The sequence below is a fragment of the Pistacia vera genome, unplaced genomic scaffold (assembly GCF_008641045.1).
Source record: "Pistacia vera cultivar Batoury unplaced genomic scaffold, PisVer_v2 Contig1021, whole genome shotgun sequence".
NCBI lineage: Eukaryota > Viridiplantae > Streptophyta > Magnoliopsida > Sapindales > Anacardiaceae > Pistacia > Pistacia vera.
Genome location: NW_022195052.1, coordinates 153,826 through 171,030, shown reverse-complemented (window position 1 = coordinate 171,030; position 17,205 = coordinate 153,826). Strand labels below are relative to the sequence as shown.

General features: G+C 31.0%; 1 long non-coding RNA gene across 3 annotated transcripts; it reads left to right on the top strand.

Moving 5' to 3' along the window:
* Nucleotides 1–3,520: 3,520 nt before the first annotated feature.
* Nucleotides 3,521–5,238, top strand: LOC116122374. Of its 3 annotated transcripts, XR_004126892.1 has the most exons (6): nt 3,627–3,710; nt 3,844–3,948; nt 4,071–4,294; nt 4,479–4,600; nt 4,742–4,855; nt 5,179–5,238. It is a non-coding gene; the product is annotated as an uncharacterized LOC116122374 (long non-coding RNA). The 3 variants fall into 3 exon arrangements; XR_004126895.1 differs by lacking the exon at nt 3,627–3,710 and adding an exon at nt 3,521–3,568 and having other exon boundaries at nt 3,854–4,294; XR_004126887.1 differs by having other exon boundaries at nt 3,844–4,294.
* The last annotated feature ends 11,967 nt before the right edge of the window (nt 5,239–17,205 follow it).

Genomic DNA, 17,205 nt, shown 5'->3' with positions numbered 1-17,205 from the left:
TAAAACGTAAACAATATTTAAAAATATTAAACACCAATGATTATGAGAATCTCAAATAATTAAACACGTTCGACAAACAGCAATCTAAATACTGTTCCTATAACATATAAAAAAAAAAAAAAAAATTCCATTCCATTATTGATTAGATTAAATTCCATGCCGAACCACAACATCTTTTGGAAACCCGCCCGCCGAACCATTGTTAACTATTTATTACACTTTCCTTTAATGCGCTACAAATAGTTTGCTACCGTTTCGTATCCCATTACCCAATAAGTTGTCAACACTTTTTCAATCAACGTGTTTATCTATTAGTAGATGTCTGTTAATTTTCCCGAAGCAACTTTTATATTATTTGATACAGTACCCCATAAATTGATTGGGTTGTCATGTTCTCAACTGCTAGACAAACAAGGCAACGAGCAGAAAATAATCCCAAAATCTTTGAATAAACTGTATAGATAGACATGCGTTTTTAAAATCAATATGAGGATTATCGATGTAAATGAACCATCAGAATTTTATACTATGACAAAAATTCCCAGATAAAAATTAGTTCAAATTTATTATGTCTGTTTGTTTCCTATTTCTATTTAGATAAAACAAATCAAGATTTCTAATGTGAAGTAACAAAATTTTAATTACAAGACTAAAATACTGGATAAAACATAAACAATATTTAATATTTTAATAGATATTTAATAACAATATTAGACAAGACTATTTATAAAAATGTTTAAAAATTAAACATATTCAACAAACATCAATCTAAATATATTATAATCTTAGTTAAAAAAAAAAACTATAAATAACCATTTCTATTACAGATTTAAAAAAACTTTTGCAGCATTATTGATTAGACAAGACCGAAGCCGAACTATATGCATGTTTCATAGCCATATTGCCAAACCACAATTAAAAAATTAATAAATATATTATGACATCATCATATCATCTCTAACTTGAATACTTAACAAAATATTTATGGCCCTTCCTTTAAAAATGTATCAATAAGATTTTATTATTAGTAAATCACAATATTTATTTATTATAATATCTCAACATCTTGCTGAACCATCATTAACTACCTAACTAATATGTTGCACACTTAATAAAATATTTATTACGGTTTTCTTTAATATTGTATAGATAGTCTACTAACGTTTCGTATTACCTTATCCAAACAATTATTAACACTTTTTCGATTGATACGTTTATTTATTACCAGTTGTCTGTTCAAATTTCACCTCTTCGTATCCTATTCTCCTATAAATATTACTCTGACATCAGTCACCCATTTAACTTTCTTCAGATACTATACGCTTTAATTGTTCATTTTTTCTCCACAACTTAATTCGAAAATGGTTGACAAAATATCACAACCAAAAGAATCTGCAATGAATATCAGCAACGACCTCAACAACAATAATTCTCCACCAAGGCAACCAGAAGGTATGAATGTTCCACATCTTTTGTATCCTATATTACAAAATGTCAAACAAAACGATAATACATATTTGCGGGAATATAAAAACCATTAAAAAAAAAAAAACTTTTTTGATATGTCGAGAATTCATCTCATAATTATATTTATAGATTCATGTTATCTTTCCATATATTTATAAAATTTGATTGTATATTGTTTTTGCAATTGGTTTAGACATTTTTCAAGGAATGTCGGAATTAAGGGAAATTTTCAAAAAAGTTGACACCAATCTGGATGATCTGTATACTGCTAGAGACAAATTCAGAGAAGTCATTGAATAGATGTTAGAAATCATGCAATATGCCATGGATATTATCTATAACATAAACAAAAGAGAGTATGCATATGCACTACAGGAACTGAACAAATATAAGAGAAATATAAAATAAACACCATCTACATCATCCAAACCCACTTTACTGTATGAAAAATCGATGTACTTATTTCTTTTATAATAAAAATATTATTCTCTATGTTCAACTTTATCTTGATTTTGATGTTACCCATTAATTGATTGAAAATTGTTCCTTTAATTGACGCTTGCATTTACTGTTTAGTGAATCTACTAAAAATTCTCCATCTTGACATGTTGGTTTTGATTTAATTCTTCCATCTTCACACATTGGATAAGTATTAATAATAATTATATAACTACATTACATAGTCATTCTAAAAATCTAACCATTTTAAATAAAAACGTATAAACATGGAAGTTAGTCTCTTCATATTCTGTTTCGTAGTTCTACAATTATTAACCCAGAAAATTAATTGAGTTATCATGTTCTCAACTGTAAAACAAACAAAGCCTTTGAATGAACTGTGTGAACAGATGTTTGTTTTCAAACCTTGGCTAGGGATTATTGATTTTAAAGAAATATATGAACCCTATACTGTGAGAAAAAAATTGACCAATCAATGTCAAACTTAAAAATGAATATAATTTGCAGAAATTGAGAAAGCTCAATATAAATTTTAAGTTTAAATAATTGATCTTGACAATATTAATTGATATTAATAATTATAAAAGTACAATTATTAATTTTATCTCAACACAACTCTGTACATGTATAGAATTTATATTTACTTTAAAACTTATATAATTTAACAATTATCATCTCTTAATCTAATTACTTTATTTTGTTAGAATAAATTTGTTTCCAACCTATTTCAAAAACATTAAATAAACATACATGTGCAACGCGCGGGCTCCATATCTAGTGTATATATATATATATATATATATATATATATAAAGCTGAATATCCCCTTTGGTTGTTTGACATGTGACACATTTTGGAACTCGTAGAATTATTCCATTTTGACACATTGGATTGACAACTAAGATTTGTGGTTTAATTAGCCCAATCAAATTCCTTCATCTTGACACACTGAGTTTGTATTTATTGCTTCATATTCTTGACATGTTGGATTTGTATTAATAATTAATAATTAATAATAATTATATTAATAATTAATAATACTACTAATTAGAGCATCTCCAATGGTGCTCTTTATTTTAAAGAGTATCTTTCATATAAATAAAAAGCATTCTTATTGATTTTTAAATATAAAGAATAAAATTTTTATTCAAACTCAATAGACTCATTAAATTTTAGGAGAGAGAATATGTTTTTTTAAGAAAGAAACTTAATAGGAGAGATAAATCATAAATAAAATGCATAGAAACTTGTAATTTATTATTTAAAATTATGATAGAAAGTGAAATTTGACTCTCTAAATATGGAGAGTCGAACTTACTCTTTAATTTATATTTAAAAAATAAAGAATCTATTGAACTCTTGTTTCCATGGATAAACTCTTTATAATAAAGAGTTTAGATCATATAAAGAGCAATTTGAAGATGTTCTTATATAAGTGCATTGTATTAACATTCTAATGATTTAACCATAATGATACTTTAGATTTATGATTGTCATATGATTTAATTTTATTGGTGATGATATAGATAATATTAATTACTACATAGTCAAAATAAATAGACATAAATATTGGGTTACATAATTGCACTCGTGTCATATTCAGTCGTATATATATTGGGCATCCTAAAGATTTCATATTCAGGTAAATACATCTCTAATTTTTTTGTTCTCTTTCTTCGTTTTCTTCCCGTTTTGCACCGTTTACGATCTGGGTTCGGCTTCTTTTGAGTTTCTTCTAATCTGGGTTTCGTTTTATTGATCCATCACCGAGTGCCTTCATTCCTGTAAGTCTTTTCAAAATTTGCTTCTCTTCAATTTGTTTCTGTTTATTAACTATTTCATTTCTGATTATAATTTTCTGCTTTCAAATTCTCTAATTTTTTCTTCTCTTTCTTCGTTTTCTTCCCGTTTGCACAGATTGATGCAGTTTATTCAGCACTTGGTTCTGTGGGTTACAAGAAACTTGCGGTTCACATATCGGAAACTTGGTGGTCATCTAAAGGAGATGAGGGGCAACACTAGGTAATGCAAAGAAGTATAATGGGAATCTAATTAAGTTGATTTCGTCAAAGAAAGGGACACCCATGAAGCCCAATTGTGATTTGAATATTTATTTATTTGCTTTGTTTAATGAAAATATGAAGCCTGGACCCACTTCCGAGAGAAATTACGGTCTGTTTAAGCCTGATGGAACGCCTGTTTATGCGCTGCGGATTAATTCGAGGGGTTCGACTTCTTTTTAGTTTCTTCTAATCTGGGTTTTGTTTCATTGATCGAATTGAATTGGACGCTTAGTTATCGTGACGAAGATGGAGAGCCGTTGATAAATAGTAATACTCCTTTACAAATCATTGATGAAGACGACGATGTAAGTTGAATTTCGCTTCTCTTTCTCTTTTCATTTTCAGTATAGTGGGTGATAAGTTAATTTTCTTTTTAAAAAAAATGATTAGGAGTTTGATTGTGAGTACTGATGTTTTAAGGATTCACAGTTTCTTGCCGCAATCTATTAGATTTTGAGACTTTTTGGTTGGTTGTATTTTTATCTTCAGTTGATCCCTGGTAATGAATCTCGTGTAATGAAAATGCTAAATCGCATATTCGAGATTGGATCAACTATAGTAATAGGTACGAAGGGCTGCATACATCTGGCCATGGTTATTGTGGTGAACTTGTAAGATTTCTTATACATTTCGTATAGTTTTTTTTTTTTATTATAGTTTATTTTATTTTTCTCATGTGATCAACCTATTTAGAATGATATGAACACTGATTATTTATAGTACGATTCTAATCAAGCAATTTCTATTTGAAGGAGGAAGTTCTTAAAATTGTGAAGCCACGCCATTTTCTACCCATTCATGGAGAACTGTTGTTTCTAAAAGAGCATGAACTCCTTGGGAGATCAACTGGCATTCGACATAGTACAGTGAGTCCATGTTTCCTTTTCATGCGATATGATTTTGGTGACTTCATATAATAAATGAGAATTTGTATTACATCCTCATATGTTTTGTCAATTGGTTATAGAAGACTCCTATTTAGTGCATTTCAATGGGTCTTCTTGTCCCTTAACCAAATATTTGTAACAATGTGACAAAAAATCTGTTTTGTCTAATTGCATTGGTGCATGATTCACTAGCAAGGATATATGTACTGTGATTTTATTTTGACATTTTCATGTGAAATGTTCAAAATTGCAAATGTTACTAAAGTATGGTACCTGAAATGTAATTCGTGCAATCATATCAGGTTATAAAGAATGGAAGATGCTTGGTGTTTCCCACTCGAGGAATAGAAGAGTACTTTCTAACGGTTTTATTTCTCTTGGGAAGGAGAATTTGCAGGTTAGTAGCTATTTGAAGTTTCATTGTCTATTATGAGATAGTAACTGGCAAAACTACTGATAACTTTTTTATTTTATATTGCAGTTGATGTATAGTGATGGTGATAAAGCATTTGGCAAAACTACTGAACTCTGCATTGATGAGAGACTAAGAATTGCTTCAGATGGAGATATTGTGGTCAGGTAGATCTTTTAATCTTTAAATAATTACATATATTTGTTGTATGCAAAATTCATCTTGACAATGCACCACTCCAGCATGGAAGTTTTACGCCCTCAATAGAGTCTAAACGAAAATAGCTGGAAAGGAAAAATAAGAATTACTACACATTGCCTGTGGCTGGACAAAGGGAAGCTTTTAGATGCAATGTACAAACCTGCTTGAAAATTATTACATAGGACATTGAAAAATTGACAACCAATTACTAAATTCTCTCCATACAGTACCCCATGGTTTTGTTATGATTGAATTTTCTAATATTCACTTTTTTTTTTTGTGTGTGTGTGTGTGTTTAATGTGATTTTGGGTTTTATTGGTAGGTATGTATTGACAAGGCCTGCTGGAAAAAGATGCATTGTGGTATCTTCAAACGGAACAACAGTTAGTAGGCTATGGAATGGCTCTGTTTTGCATCATTTCCCATCTGCTTTGCCATGTGGGGCAAGAACTCGAGACCAGTCTGGCTCTTCTGAATCCTATTGTATACTTGACTGCATATTTCACGAGGTTTACTTTATTTTTGTTATTTCTTACAATCCGTTTGTTTCTTAGTTGTGCCTCAATGTTAGTTGAAAACCTCATAGCGGTTGTGGTTGTTGGGTGCAGTCCGATCAAACTTATTACGTCATTCACATGGTTTGTTGGCAGGGATACTCTGTCTATGATTGCACTGCTGAGTTCAGACTTTTTGCTTGCAAGTGTTATATCCAAACTCTTGAAACCCTTCATCTAGAGTGGTGCTTAACTCTATATCTTTTGATTTGATTATACTGTAATTATAACATTATGTTAGAAGGGAGTTGAGACGAGGAATTTATGATTGCATTTTTAAATACCTCAATGTAATTCTAACTTCATTTAGGTTTCAAAAACCTGCAGATGGGATATTTGTGCTGTCACTGACTCTTCTTCAAGCAGCTCATGAGTGGAAGGCAAGGAGACCTCATATTGACTCTGTAGAAGAAGAAGGTCAAGCCAAGATTTTCGCCTACTGTTTATAGCTTAAAGAGTTTGAATAACAAAGTTAGTTGTAAGTCACTAATAATAAAAGTGTCGTAGCATAAGCCTTAGTGTGAAAGTCCAGGTCAGCCATTTGTTAGTACAGCTTAGCAAGTTGATAAAGATAAGTTATTGTTGTTCCTAAAATCACGCCGTGATTATAAAAACAGAAATTAAAGAAAAATTGAATGCAAAAATGAATTTCCTTCTTATTGAAGAAGTTGGAATACAGGGGAATATATATACATGGAGTATGAACTACAGCCGTTCAACAAACTTAAAACAGATTTAACTAACTTAATAACTGATTCTCTAACTGCATAACAGATTCTGTAACTAATGCTAACTGTTGTCACTAATTCTGTAACTAATGCTAACTGCCTTTTGATACCCCCCGGCAAGCTGGAGAATGGACGTTGATCATTCCCAGCTTGGATAGAATGAGTTGAAATGGAGCAACACCAAGAGGTTTGGTGCAGATATCGGCTAACTATGAATTAAGAAGAAGAGCATGGCATGAGATGAATGAGATCTGAATGAACTTTTTCACGAACAACATGGCAATTGATTTTAATATGTTTGGTGCTTTCATGAAAAGTTGGATTAGCAGCAATTTGTAAAGCAGATTTGTTGTCACAAAAAAGTAAAGCGGGATAAGGATGAGGGACATGGAAGTCTTGAAGCAAGTATCGAAGCCATGGCAGCTCACGTGTGGTAGAAGCAAGTGCGCGATATTCAGCTTCAGAGGAGGAACAAGAGACAGTGGGTTGTTTCCTAGCTTGCCAACTGATCAAGGAAGAACCAAGAAAAATACAAAAACCAGTGACAGAGCGTCAAGTATCAACACAGCCAGCCCAATCAGAGTCACTAAAGGCTTTGAGACTCAAAGAAGAATCAGTTGGAAAAAATAAACTAGATGTAAGAGAGCCTTTGACGTAGCAGAGGACTCGATGAGCAGCTTGAAGATGAGCGGAAGTTGGTTTATCCAGAAATTGACTCAACTGTTGTACCGCAAATGCTAAGTCAAGACGAGTGGTAGTTAAGTAAAGTAATCGTCCAATCAATCGCCTATAAGAAGAATTATCAGGAAGAGGATCCCTATGGTTTTTGCTAAGCTTCAAAGAAGAGTCCATGGAGTCTTGGCAGGCTTGGAACCAAGGAAACCAGAATCAGATAAGATGTCAAGTGCATACTTACGTTGACATAAAGCAATGCCCTTGTGTGTTCTGGCCACTTCCAAACCCAAGAAGAACTTTAAATTCCCCAAATCTTTAATCTTGAAAGTATTATGAAGATAAGCCTTAACAAAATCAATTTCCACCAAATCAGTTCCAACAAGAATTAAATCATCAACATACACTAAGATAATAGTAATGGAATCAGCTGCATGTTTAACAAATAAGGAGTGATCAGAATTAGATTGAAGATATCCCAAAGAAAGCAAGGCAGATGCTAATTTGGAAAACCATTGACGACTAGCTTGTTGAAAGTCGTAAAGAGACTTCTGAAGCTTACAAACTTGATTAGAATTAGAGGAAGTGAAACCTGGAGGTAGAACCATGTATACTTCTTCAGTGAATTCACCATGCAAAAAAGCATTGTTAACATCAAGTTGCTTGAGATGCCATTGATTAGCAGTTGCTAATGCTAAAAGTAATCTGACGGTAGTGAGTTTAGCAACAGGGGAAAAAGTATCAAAAAACAACCCCCTTCAGGTTGGTATACCCCTTGCAACTAGCCGTGCCTTATACCTTTCAATAGATCCATCAGCCTTGTTTCGATTCTATAAACCATTTGAGCTGACTACAGACTTACCAGAGGGAGATCAGTGAGAACCATGTATGATTTTGTTAAGAGTAGCAATTTCAGCTTCCATGGCCTCTCTCCAACATGAGCTTAATGGCTGGGCATAAGTTTTAGGTTCAAAGGCAGTAGAAATGGCTAATGTAAAATGTTTATGTGAAAGAGATAAATTGGAGTAAGAAATAACAGAGGATAAAGGATACAATGTACCTGAGTGGGACGAGGAAGATCAGCTGAAGTTGCAAGATGATAATGGTAATTTGTAGATAAGACAGAGTTGTTCGAAGTCTAGTGATCGATGAAGAACAGGGAATCAGCGTGGAACGGATGATCAAGTAAGATGATTCTTGGGGTAAAGGTGTAGAAGGTAGAGAAGTAATTGAGGAGCTGAGATGAGGAAGGACTGATGAGATAACATAATCAAGGGAAGGAGGTTCTTGAGGTAAAGGTACAGATGGAGACAGGCTTTTGTAGTGAAAGGAAAAATTGTTTCATGAAAGAGGACATTACAAGAGACAAAAAAATCTTTTGAAGCAATATCCAAAAGAATGTACTTTAGTTCCAGATTTATAGCCAAGAAAAACACACTTGAGCTCGAGAATCAATTTTGACCTATTGGCAGACAAGTAGATGCAAAACAAAGTGAACCAAAAATCTGAGACTAGTAAAATCTGGAGGTTCATGTATAAAAGTTCAAAGGGTGGTTTATGTTGCAAAATGGAGAAGGGTCTGTTAATCAAATAACCGCATGAAAAACAATGTAGTTCCAGGAAATGTTAGGTAAATTGAACAATCATACAATGACCGAGCCACATTCAGTATATGTTGATGTTTACGCTCCACAATACCATTTTTTGGGAGTTTAAAACATGAAGTTTGATGAATTGTTCCTTTAGAAGCATAAAAAACTGGCATATTGAATTCAAACCATTTCATTTTGAAGAATTTTAATCTTGGCAGAGAATTGGTTCAATTAAAGAAAAGAAAGATTGAAGTAAAGGCCTTGTTTTGGACTTATTTTGCATTAAGAAAATCCATGTATGCCGAGTACATCATCAACAATGGTCAAGAAATATTTGTGGCCATGTATAGAGGGAGTAGAAAAGGGACCCAAATATCAACATGTAAAATATCAAAACACTTATGATCTAGTATGGCTATAGAAAATGGCAATTTTTTTGTAGCAAAATGCCAAATAGTACAACTTGAATTGTATGAAATGTAAGAGTTGGTAGATAAGTAGCCAAAGTTTGATTCTTGAATCCGACAAATGACCAAGTCTATAGTGTCAACATCAAAGGTGTATTTGTACTGGTTAAAGAAACACGAGATGGAAATGAAGGATTGGTGAGGACCTATGCATTATGTATAAGCATCTTGCATTTTAGCTGAACATCGTCTTCCACAGGTCAAATCCTGTATCAAGCAACAAGTGTTGTGAAAAATAAGACAACAATGAAGGAAAGAAGTAAGTTTGTGACAGAAATCAAATTAAAGGGAATTGGTATGTAAAGAGCACTAGTAAGAATTAAACATTTGTGAAAAATACAATGCTAGAATAGTGTGTGGTGATGCGATGTCCATTTGGTAGAGTTATTGAAATAGGTTGATTGCTTGTATGTGGCAAGGAGGATAAGGAGTGAGTAAGTGATCGTGGCACCTGTGTCACAATCCATAGTTCAGATTTAGATGAGCAGAGAGTGAAAAATCATACTGACATTGATGAAAAATTGGAAACAAGGGTGGAAGTTTGATGTGAGTGGCAACTTGATGGTATAATGAGGTGACAATGGAAGTTTCTCAATGTTAGAGGATTAGAGTAAGGCTAATACTGTGATATTGCTCTTGAATCAGAGACATACCAGCGTCAGGCTTCTCTTTGGCCAAACAGGATTAGAGCAAGAATTTTCAGAAGACTCATTTCTTCTGCAAAATCACATTATGAGCAAATGAATTGCCATTTCTGGGTTTATATCTAGGTGGATAGCCATGCTCTTATAGATGTTTAACAATATGGCGTGGTTTTCCACAAAAAGTGCAGAAACCATTTATCACACCATGGCATGCTTAGTGGTGATTGTGTATCAGTATGTTTCTTGTTGAATGAATCATTTCGAATGGCTTTATTAAAAGTGCCATGAGACTCCTAAATTCATTTGTCTTTCTTGTTGTAGCACAAAGAAAAAACTTTGTAGAAGGTAAAGGTTCCATGAGCATGATCTGTGATTAGCAATAGCAAACTGATCACCAAGACCTTTAAGAAATCGGATGACATAGTCGTTATTCTGATAAGTTTTGGAACAGTAATAGCACTGCAAGAGCAAGGACTCGCACAAGAACATGAAGGAATAGGTTTGAAATTTAGTAAATCATCCCAAAGAATCTTCAGTTTAGTGAAGTCATCTGTAACATTTCTATCTCCTTACTTAAAAGATGAATTTCTTCTTGAAGATCAGAAATTCAGAAAATGTCTCCTTGATAGACCTTCTCGAAGATCATTCCATACACATAAGCTTTGTCTATCCACTAATACTATGAGTAATAGAAGGTGAAAGAGAATGAGTCAACCAGACACATTACCATGGTATACATCGTCCCAAGCAGGATATCAAAAATCAGTGCTTGAGGTGCTTTATAGACCATCAACGAACTTCAGTTGTTCTTGGAAAGTAGAGCCATCTTCATCACTCACGCCCAAGAATGATATTGGTAGGCGTGAGTACTGGAGATACCAGAACAAGAGCTGGATTTCATTAGGATGAAGATAATAAGGGCTAGTGGATTTTGGGTAGGATCATCTAAGTTGCAGGAGAAGTACGGAAGTTGCCATTGATGAATCTTGGCTAGATAACTATGCTCTGATATCATGAAAAATTGATGCAAAATGAATTTCTTTCTTATTGAAGAAGTGGAATAAGGGGAATATATATACATGGAGGATAAACTACAGCTGTTCAACAAACTTAAAACAGATTTAACTAACTTAATAACTTATAATTGATTCTCTAACTGCATAACAGATTCTGTAACTAATGTAACTACTGTAACTAATGCTAACTGCTTTCTGATAATTAAGAGAAAGTTACACAATTCGGTTCTCTAAATTTTTGTTGTTTTGTTTGTAATTTTTTTACTTTGTTTAACTGCTTCACCTCATGACAAATTGTAAGGGGTATTTTTTTAATGAAAAATTTCTCTCGACGGTTGAAATTTATAAAAAAAAAAAAAAAAAAAAAAAAAAAAAAAGAAGAACATCAAGCTGACACTTTCATGTTAATGTATAATCTTCTAGAAACAAGATTTCGAGTTCAATCTTCTAACATGATTAAAAAGTGGTGTAAGACTGCAGTTGGCTATAATGGTGATAGTCCAATTAGTGGCTCATTTTGTTGTTAATTCTATTACGCGTTTTTATTTACTCAATTCAAACCCCTTAATTTAAAGTCTAAGTGAGGGCTCAAACTTTTTGACATTTTAGAAAGAGTAATGCTAGGTTTACTCACATCTTACTAACCATCTTACTATCCTTGTTAAATTACATATGGTACCCGTACTATGTTATGGTACCCGTACTATGCTTTATATTTACACAGGATAGTAAGATGGTTAGTAAGATCGTAGTAAGCATAGTATTATTGTTTTAAGAAAGGTAGAAACTGTTTATAATCGAATGGTACCCGTACTATGCTTATGGTACTCGTACTATGCTTTATATTACACAGGATAGTAAGATGGGTTAGTAAGATCGTGAGTAAGCATAGTATTATGTTTTAGAAAGGTAAGCAACTGTTTTAATCGAATTTAGATATAGTAATAAGTCAAATTCTCATTTACATAATAAGAACAAAAATATATAATAATTAAGTATCATACAACCAATATCCAAAAACAAAAAAAAAGGGACAAGATAAAACACAAATCCACGACAAAAGGCTACAATTGAGATAAACATAAAAACAAAAAAACCACAGCACATAGATTATATAAACATAATTTTCTTACATAATTCTTAGACATATGCAAATTTAAATGCTCTTAACTTGATTTGTTAATAAAAGTTATAACTCATTAAATCGACTATAATGATCAAGACAATTGTTATTGTTCTTATCTTTCCTATATATATATATATATATATATATATATATAATATATATATATATATATATATATATAAGTGAATACTCCCTGGTTGTTTGACACGTAGACATTTGAACTCATTTGGGACTATAGAATTATTCAATCTTGACACGTAGGATTTGTGTGCCATAGGGTTGAATTTTATTGGTGATGATGTGGACAAATATAATTACTGCATTGGTATTTCAAATCTAAAGGTAAAAGTATACATGTTTGAGTGACACGTTAGACAATTTTATTTTATTTTTGAGCTCTAAAATTGCTTTATTTTGGAGCTCTAGAATTGCTCCCTCTTGCCACGTTGGATGTGTGGTATAATAAGATATTAATGCACTGCATTGATATTCAAATGTTCATATTAACGCAAACGTTTCTTGATTAGCTTTAATGAGATATTAATGCATTGCATTGGTATTCCAAAGGTTCATATTATCTTGATTACATTACATAGCACATTTTGGAACTCATTTTGGGCTGTAGAATTGTTCCATCTTGACACATTTGATTGATAAGTAGGATTTGTGGTTTAATGAGCCCAATCAATTTGCCCCATATTGACACGTTGGGTTTGTATTTATTGCTCTATCTACAATTAATAATTAATAAAAATTATTGGATCTATATTAATAATTAATAATAATAATAATAATAATAATAATAATATAGGTGTATTGCATTGGCATTCCAAAGTTGTAACCATTTTGACGCATGGATGTGCATTAATAACAAGTATACATGTACATTGGATTGCTATTAATAATTGTGGTTTAATGACATCTGTCTAGGATTGCTATTAATAATTATATAGGTGCGTTGTATTGACATTGCAGCCCTTTTTTCGTATTCAATTCGTATTTAATTGTGTTGGCATTCGAAAGGTCTAAATAAGGGGTTATAAAAGGGGCGTATATTCAGTTGTGTATTATCACAATATGTTAGTTGGTGTCAACAATATGTCTGGTTTTTTGTTAATTGTTTATAGGTCATGTTAGTTTGTGTTAATAATACATATGTTCTTTATGATTTTGTTAATCAATGGTTTTTTATTTATTTATGTTTTTGTTGTTGTTTATAGGTCAAAGATTCATGAATTGGCATGGAATAAAGGCAGGATGTCCGATTGACATTGTCAAATGAGTTGTTATTTTAATTTGTTCTTCTGAACTGGAAGTATATCTTCTAACTATTTTAATACGAAATTGTAAGTATATCTCCTAACTATTTTAACGGTTATTATTTGATTGAATGATTGTTTTTGTTCGGTCAGTCTATCTGAATGATTAATTGTGTTAGTCATGCCGAACGGTAAGTGTATTCTTTAACAATTTTCATATGAAGATTAATTAACTTTTGTTGATTTCGTTTTCAGGTAACAGTTGTTATACGAATGAATAATTATTCCTTAACAATCTTAACATGAAGATCGATTAAATTTTGTTATGTTGGTTTTCAAGGAAATGTTCATGTACTTTACTAAAATCAAATCGAGGATGATCATATTGTCAGTCGAACTGTGAGTATGTGTCATATCTATATTAGTAGAAACAATTCATTCGAATTTAATATGTTTTCTATAAAAACATTCGTGTATTTTAATTTATTATATGAATGATCAATAGTTTATGTCCCGTTGATGTGCGAGTATATATGTTAAACGAATTAATTTTGGCTAATTCCATTTTCCAATTAATAGGTGTTATTTGAAATATTTCTTATCAGTCCTAATTGATAATCCATTAAATTTGGGTTAAGTAAACCATTCATTTGATCATCACATGCAATTCAGTTTTCACTGAACAATCAGTAGTAAATTGACTATAACTTGTTCAATAAAAATCAAATTGGTGAGAGGATTAAATCTATAGAAACTAGACAGATAAGGCTTTAGTACAATATATTATATGCTTAATTTGCATAACTGTAGCCCCACTATCGAATCATTCATTTTATCATCACACACATTTTGGTTTTCTTTATTTCTTAATTTTCATTTAATAGTCAGTAGTAAATTAGTCATAACTTGCTCAATAAAACTCCAATTGATGAGCGGTTTAAATCTTTGAAAACTAAAAAAAAAAACGGGGGTTTAATTTGATGTATTATACGCTTAATTTGGATAACTATAGCCCCACTACCGAACCATTTTTTTTTATCATCACACACATTTTGGTTTCCACTGAACAGTTAATAGTAAATTGACCATAACTTGCTCAATAAAACTCCAATTGATGAGCGGTTTAAATCTTTGAAAACTAAAAAAAAAAACGGGGGTTTAATTTGATGTATTATACGTTTAATTTAGATAACTATAGCCCTACTACCAAACCATTTTTTTTATCATCACACACATTTTGGTTTCCACTGAACAGTTAATAGTAAATTGACCATAACTTGCTCAATAAAACTCCAATTGATGAGAAATTTGAATCTTTAGAAACTAGAAAGAAAGGGCTTTAATTTGGTATATTATACACTTAATTTGGATAACTGTAGCCCCACTGCCGAACCATTCATTTTATCATCTCACACATAAAACCAATTCAACTTTAGTGGTGACAAAGGAAAACAAATATTGATATGTAGTTTTGATTGTATTTGTTCTATCTCTTTTTGTTGATATTTTTTATGTTACATACATATATCAAAAATAGATTGTTACTGAATACAACAAATTTTATTTGTATCACAAATATCATTTGATGTTTGTTGCCAAACCATGTAGTTTTAGTAAACCATTTGTAATATACCAAACCATTATTATTATCCTTAAAAAAAAAACAAATATTGATATATAGTTTTAATTATAATTGTTCTATCTCTTTTTGTTGATATCTTTTTATGTTACATATATAAATCACGAAAAGAGGTTGTTGCTGAAGATAACTAATTTCATTTATTTAACAAATATCAACTGATGTTTGATGTTGAACCATATAGCTTTATCAAATCATCACACACATTTAGGTTTCCACTGAACAATCAATAGTAAATTGACCATAACTTGCTCAATAAAACTTTAATTGATGAGAGGTTTAAATATCTAGAAACTAGGCAGACAGGGCTTTAATTTGATATATTATACGCTTAATTTATATAATTGTAGCCCTATTGTCGAACCATTTCTTTTATCAACACACATATTTTGGTTTCCACTGAATAGTCAGTAATACATTGACCATAACTTTCTCAATAAAAATCCAATTGATGAGAGGTTTGAATCTTTAAAAACTAGACAGATAGGGATTTAATTTAATATATTATACGCTTAATTTGGATAACTATAGTCTCACTTTCATACCATTCCTTTTATCATCACACACATTTCGGTTTCCCCTATTTCTCGATTTCCACTGAACAGTCAATAGTAAATTAGCCATAACTTGCTCAATAAAAATCCAATTGATGAGCGGTTTGAATATTTGAAAACTAGAAAGATATGACTTTAATTTGATATATTATATGATGAATTTGAATAACTATAGACCTACTGGCAAACTATTCATTTTATCATCACACATATAAAACAAATTCAATTTTAGTGATGACAAAAGAAAACTAATATTGATATATAATTTTAATTATATTTGTTATATCTCTTTTTGTTGATTTTTGGATTGATTTTGTTGTTTGATTTGTAGGTTTTACAATTATCGTCTTTCTTTAGGATGTTATCATTAAATGTTTTTTTTGCTATAGGTGGTGGTCAATTCCAATTGCAGCAAATGGATTTGTGTCACTACCTTTATCTTCATGGCTTCTTCAATGCTTCAATTAATTTGCCCTCAGATTATACTATTGGAGTTGTTGCTTTCTATGTGAGTTATCTTCTCAACATTCTTAATTTTTTTGTTTCTAAAATAATAATAATAAACATAATTCATTTTCTCTTCTTAACAATCAAAATCAGTTTTTTCCTTTGGCTCTGCAAGTCTCTTGCTTAAAAGTTCACATTTTTCAAAAATGTTTCTCTTTTTCTGATTGATTTATAAACTTATTAATAATACTCAGTGGGTTATCTTGTAAATTTTTTTGCTTTTCTTGACAAAGTTTTAAACTTTTGTTGCAAATGTCAAACAGTGACCTATTTGAGAAGAACTACGATGATATAGACTTTGAGTTCAATTTGTGGATATTTCATTTATTGATTTTTTTAATTATCAATTTAGTATAAAATGAACTTCAATATAGAAACTATATATTTAAAGCACAAAAATACCAATAATAATGTAAAAAAATATATGATAAACATACCCGCGCAACGCAACTTAAAAATGAATATAAGTTATAGAAATTGCGGAAGGTCAATATAAATTTTAAGTTTAAATAATTGATCTTGATAATATTCATGTGATATTAAATATCATATACGATTCACTACAAAATACTGACATCAAATATCAAAGACATGTCTTCAAAAATAATATCAATTATACAAAGTGATGATCCTGAAAATATAATTAGACCATATAATATTCAGGTGATCTTTTCAAGTTAGATGAATGATTTTATGACATCTACCTAAAATTAATATTAATAATTATACACGGATAATTATTAATTTTTTCTTAACACAACTTTCTTAACAATTATTATGTCTTAATCTAATTATTTTATTTTGTTCGAATAAATTTGTTTACAATTTATTTCAAAAACATTGAATAAACATATCAGCGTAACGCGTGGGCCCCATGTCTAGTTAACTAATAAGAAATAATCATAATTGTAGTGAGAGTTTCACGTGAAGAAAAGAGTGTGTTTTAAACAAAATAAA